Below are 6,000 nucleotides of genomic sequence, written 5' to 3'. Positions count from 1 at the left end.
GCCACACTTTTGTCACACTGACAACAAGCTAACCACATGCTGATGATGCTATGTTGACTGTGTTCAGGGGAAGGCCTTGTTCATCCCCCACTTGTCCCCTCATTCTGTCAGCATTCCACAAGTCCTCTTTGGGCCTAGGAACTGACAGGCACTGGCCATGTAGAGACCAGATAATCACCAGTCAGTCCTCACTCTGGCCTTGAGGGCAGTGATCACTGGGACAGAACCTATCTGCCTATCTGTACTATCAAATTCTAGTTAGCTAACAGTGTTCATCAGATTTCCACATACTATGTGCATACCTCTCGACATCCTGGTTGGGAGAGAGGGCAAAGCACAGGTGGGTGAGTCCCCCTGTAGACACCCTCTTCTTTAGCCAGTTCAGCCTTGTTGTGCTCCTCCCCAACTGTGTGAGCAACTCCTGACTTCACTGTGTACAGAAGACTACTAAAAAGGGCTATACCCTGGGGCCCTAGAGGACCAAACTCTGGAAGAATATCAAAACAAACAGCCAACGCAAGCTCATTGGAAAATGCATGGGACAGAGGGTACAAAGGAAGCTGGTCCAGTTGGAACAGAGGGCTGGCACCAGAAGCTAGACTGAACCACATTGTATGGAATGATGGGTCCTGATGGCATCCCTCAGTCACCACAGTTCTGTGTGGCTGCTCCATGACAGTAGATGAATGAGAGCGAGCTCTCAGAAGAGCCCTTGGGCAGCAGAGGGCCAGAAACACCCATGGAGCAGGAGGCAGGAAGACTACCAGGTTCAAGAGTTCTTGTTAGAGCCCTGCCTGCAGCAGGAGACAAGGGATGATTCTAGGAGCAGAAAGGCAAGGTCAGACAGAGGTTGGTTACTGACAAACAGATGGTAATAAAGGAAAGGGATATTTAGGGCAAATGTTGCAAAAGCCTTAAAACTAAGAAAAACTAAGAAACTTGGAAAGAAAGATGGGTTTAAAGCACATGAACAAAACTGGAACCAAAAGCATACCTGACAGGCATGCTGAGAGGAGGTCTGGTTCTGGATGTGCTAAGATGGTGGAAGTCTGTTGGGGGAGGGAACACACCTAAAAATCAAGGGTGACACCAACCAGGTATGCACATCTGTACTTACAAAAATGGTCAGGAGAAACTCACAAGGGAACTCTATGCAGGCTGAATCAGAATTCACAGGAGAAAAACAGCTACACTTATGCTCCTTGCTGCACTGAGCTTCCTGAGCCTTCAGAACTCCACCTGCTCTCAGACTTTGAAACCAGTGGGAGAATCAGGGGTCTAAGACCAGAGTCTGCATGGACCATGCATTCCTGTAACTCTGCCTATAGTGCTCACTTGGTGGATAAGGCTATGCCTGCCCTTTGGAGTCCAGCCACATTGGAAGGAAGAACCACTGCAAGACAGGATGAGCCAGGCAAACCCACCCATGCAAGGGGGACCTGGTAGATCTTGCAAGAAAGAGGTGAGTCCCAGGAGGTAGAAGCTGAGGGAATGTGATGGGGAAGGCTAAGCATGACTCATGCAGCAAAGGGCAGATCACATTCCTCTTGCAGAGGCCACTCAACATCCAGAGAGCCACTCCCCAGCTCCTTCCATGCCCTTCCCTTGTGAGGATCTCCTGATTAGAATACACATTCTCCCATCCTATGTCACCTCTGACACTCCTCAAACTGTTCTCTTGCTCCCAATTAGACATAGTGAGGGTCTCTGTGTTACTACCTTCATCTCAGCTCTTCTCATGTGGCATATTTATAATTCATAGTTTGCTGCACATTGCATGCTGTGAGCTTCTGGAAGCCTGAAATTCCAGCTGCCACCGAGTTCACACTCCAGGCTCAGCATCAGCTTAGCATACACTACATGCTCATAAAAGTTTTCAACGGGATACTACCCAATCCACAGTAAAATTGGAAACTCTTTGTTTTAAGGGTCAATATAAATGCAAAGCACAGTATATCTACTTTTTCTCCACTGATTCTTAAAAGGATTTGGAGGATCAATGGTACAGAATAGAGGACACGGACACAAACTCAAATAAATACAATTTTCTCATACTAGACAAAGGGACCAAAAATATGCAATGGATAAAAGATAGCCTCTTCAACAAATGGTGCTGGGAGAATTGGAAATCCATATGCAGAATGAAACTAAACCCATATCTCTCACCATGCACGAAACTAAACTCAAAATGGATTAAGGATCTCGGAATCAGACCAGAGACCTTGCATCTTATAGAAGAAAAAGAAGGCCCAGAGCTTCAAAATGGCAGCTTAGGACCAGATTTCCTCAACAGGACTCCCATAGCACAAGAAATAAAAGCAAGATTAATAACTGGGATAGATTCAAACTAAAAAGCTTTCTCTCAGCAAAGGAAACTATCAGCAATGCGAAGAAAGAGCCTACAGAGTGGGAGAAAATCTTTGCCAATCATACTTCAGATAGAGCACTAATCTCCAGAATCTATAAAGAACTCAAAAACTCTACACCAAGAATGCAAATAATCCAATCGACAAATGGGCTAAGGAAATGAATAGACAATTCACAGAAGAAGATCTACAAGCAATCAACAAACATATGGAAAAATGTTCAACATCTCTAGTAATAAGAGAAATGCAAATCAAAACCACCCTAAGATTCCATCTCACCCCAATTAGAATGGCAATTATCAATAATACAAGCAACAACAGGTGTTGGCGAGGATGTGGGGAGAAAGGTACACTCATACATTGCTGGTGGGGTTGCAAATTAGTGCAGCCACTCTGGAAAGCAGTGTGGAGACTCCTTAGAAAACTTGGAATGGAACCACCATTTGACCCAGCTATTCCACTCCTTGGCCTATACCCAAAGGACTTAAAATCAGCATATTACAGAGATACAGTCACATCAATGTTCATAGCTGCTCAGTTCACAATAGCCAGATTGTGGAACCAACCTAGATGTCCTTCAATTGATGAATGGATAAAGAAAATGTGGTATATATATATATGGAATATTACTCAGCCATAAAGAATGATAAAATTATGGCCTTTGCAGGCAAATGGATGAAATTGGAGAATATCATGCTAAGTGAGATAAGCCAATCTCAAAAAACCAAAGGACGAATGAATCACTAATAATGGATGATGACACATAATGGGGGGTGGGAGGGGTTAGTGTTAGGGTTAGAGTTAGGTTTAGGGAGGGGGGCAAGAATGGAGGAAGTAAGGACTGTATAGAGGGAAAAGAGGGGTGGGAGGGGTGGGGGGAAGGGAAAAAATAACAGAATGAATCACAACATTACTCTATGTAAATTTATGATTACACAAATGGTCTGCCTTTATGCCATGTACAGACAGAGAAACAACATGTGTCCCATTTGTTTACAATAATAAAAAAAAAAGAAAAAAAACATTTGTCTTATAAAGTGAAATCTTACCAGTTTGGATTAATTGGGGGGTGGTCTAGATTAACAAAAAGCCACAATTAGAAATTTTAACTGTAAAGATGTGTTTGAACTTTCATTTTGAATTGGGTTAATGAGGTAGCATTGACATAGGTCAGTACTTGGGTTCCTACTCTTAAGAACAGATCAAGTAATTTAAATAAGTCTATGGATAGATTCCATGTATTATAATTGCAATCCTGTTCTTACAATTGAGTTGCTTAAGAACCCTTGATTTTCTTTTTTTAAGGTGGGGATCGTTTTGGAATTGCACTAATCATATCTTTGGTTTGTGCTCTCCTTCCCTCTTGCATGGCCTTTTTTCATTTATTTGGTAATTTTTAATAATGTCATAAGCACCCACAAAATCACCATCCAAAATCAGGATCTTGAGAATGAAATACATCAATTATCAGTAACCCTCTACCATTCCCTAGCCTCCCAGCCTCAAGTAGGGCCATCTCTACTATCAGTACCAGCATGTCAGGCTGTCTTTTCTGCACAAGTTTAAGGCATGCATCTTTACTTCTAGTGGTACATTTTTACTTTTATCTTTATTAAGAATACATAAGGCTGTAGGTAATCTGGGGGGCTCACTTTTCATTTAATATTTCTGAGATTTATAAAGCAGTATCTTTGGGTTCAATTGGCTAATTTGTATATGAAAGCTGCCTAAATATTCCATTTGGGGACTTTACCACCATTTTCTCATTGTCCATTGCTTATGGCACTTGGGTTGATTCCAGAATGTTGCTACTATTCATAGCACAGCTCTGATCATTCTCCCCTATAGGCAAGCACTGCTTTCAGGCCTCATACCTAAGATGCAAAAGGTATGTGATCCTTTACCTCTAGAGGGTAAGGCCAAACTTCTACTGATGTGGTTATGACAACTCACTCTCCCTGCAGCCACATGGTAGAGAGTCTGTAGGCCCCATTGCCTCCTGTATCCCCTCCAGTGCTTATAATCAGACTTTTTAATATCTGCCACTTGTTCTCAGTGTAGAACCAACAGAAGTCGTCAGCATATTTGAAGCAGTGGAATTGAAATAAACCAGTGTATTTAAATAAGAAAATGCCTGATTGCAAAACAACTCTGACTATAGAAAAGTTGCAATCATGAGAAAAAATTACAGTGATAGTTTACAGTTTACCATGGTTTAACCTTCCTTCACAATGTTCCTTCAAAATGGAACATTTTCCCCATTAAAAAGAAATCCACAATTGCAATTTACTTAAGGCCCCTTGGGAACACTTCTTCCACAACTTGTCTGATACTGAACACAGCTCTTCCAATGCTAAGCAATCCTAGGGTCCCCAAAGTGCCACTGCATTGGTCCAGGTGCCCAGAGAGAAGCTTCCATGCTGCAAAAGTTTGGTAACAAATAAGACGTAAAAACTGAAGATATGTTTAGAAATTCATACCATCTTCCTCATGGGAGGTTTTCACCTATGCCTCCTTGGATGAGAGTGTAAGGGATTAGAAGTTCCTATTAAACACTTACTAAAAGAATCCATTTTCAGAAATTCCTTTGTAGCATTTTACTTCCTTTCAGCAGCAAGATGCCATTCAGGAGAGCAAAACTGACTGTAGCATAAAAAGGACATGACAGGTGAGTGGTGGGAATTGAATGAAGGTATTCCTCAAGGCACAGGGACTCAATTTCTAGGGACATGGTAGATTTTACAACCACTAGAGAAGCAGTAACTCAACCCAGTATGAAGAAAGTCTGCTCACAGCACATCTTCTGGTGATTAAATTGCAAATCACTTATGTCCCATGATGAGCTAGACACTACCCAAATGAGAATCAGGATGGGACAGAGCACCTTCACTCCAGAGTGCTGCCATCTGCTTGGGATGCAAACCATGACATTATGGTAAAAAACCAAGGGATTATTGATATTAGGCACCACACAGGGGAGTAAGAACCTGATTTGGACTAGTAAGGATCAGGGTAGTTCCAAAGGAAACAGTAGAGAGTTGAACAGGGCCCTAAAGGGTGGTTAGAATGTGTACAGGAGAAGATGAAGGACAAACACAGAAGGGAGATGGGTCCACTCATTCAAAGTAGGTCAGTTGTACACTCCAGCACTGACCAGGCACCTCCTGTGCTCCAGGGCTGCCCAGGGACCAGGAGCACAGAGGTGGATGAAACAGATGACAGCTTCTGAAAGGCCTGGGAAGTTACCATTTCTGCAGGAATTTGAAGAGTGAAAAGAAACAACCAAAAGCAGCAGGCAGAACTTTATGGAGGGCAGAAAAGCACGTACAGAAGTTTAGGGTGAGAATGCCCCTGGTGCATCCAGGAGGGGAAGTGAGGTCAGGCCCCATGGGGAGATGCCAGGCGCACAAGGACTCAGGGCTGTGAAGGCAGGCAGATACTGATCCCACGGGTGTACAGCTTGGGGTAAGCAACATGAGCTGGAGTCTAAAGGCCATCAGAACCCTCAGGGAACTTGAATGTGTTTTCAGGGCTTTGTGATGGGTGAAAGGGGAAGGAAACAGAGACCCCAACATACCTGGGAAAGACCAGTCTGGCTAAAGGAAACAGGAGGTCATGAGTGGGAAGGAGGAGG

At 43.2% G+C, this 6,000-nt stretch overlaps 1 pseudogene; it reads right to left on the bottom strand.

The window, feature by feature from the left end:
- LOC124974761 (STE20/SPS1-related proline-alanine-rich protein kinase-like) overlaps positions 1-312 on the bottom strand; it is a 5,410-nt pseudogene extending 5,098 nt beyond the window's left edge.
- Positions 313-6,000: the final 5,688 nt, after the last annotated feature.

This window comes from Sciurus carolinensis, unplaced genomic scaffold (genome assembly GCF_902686445.1).
Source record: "Sciurus carolinensis unplaced genomic scaffold, mSciCar1.2, whole genome shotgun sequence".
Lineage (NCBI taxonomy): Eukaryota > Metazoa > Chordata > Mammalia > Rodentia > Sciuridae > Sciurus > Sciurus carolinensis.
This window is presented reverse-complemented; position numbering and strand designations above follow the sequence as displayed.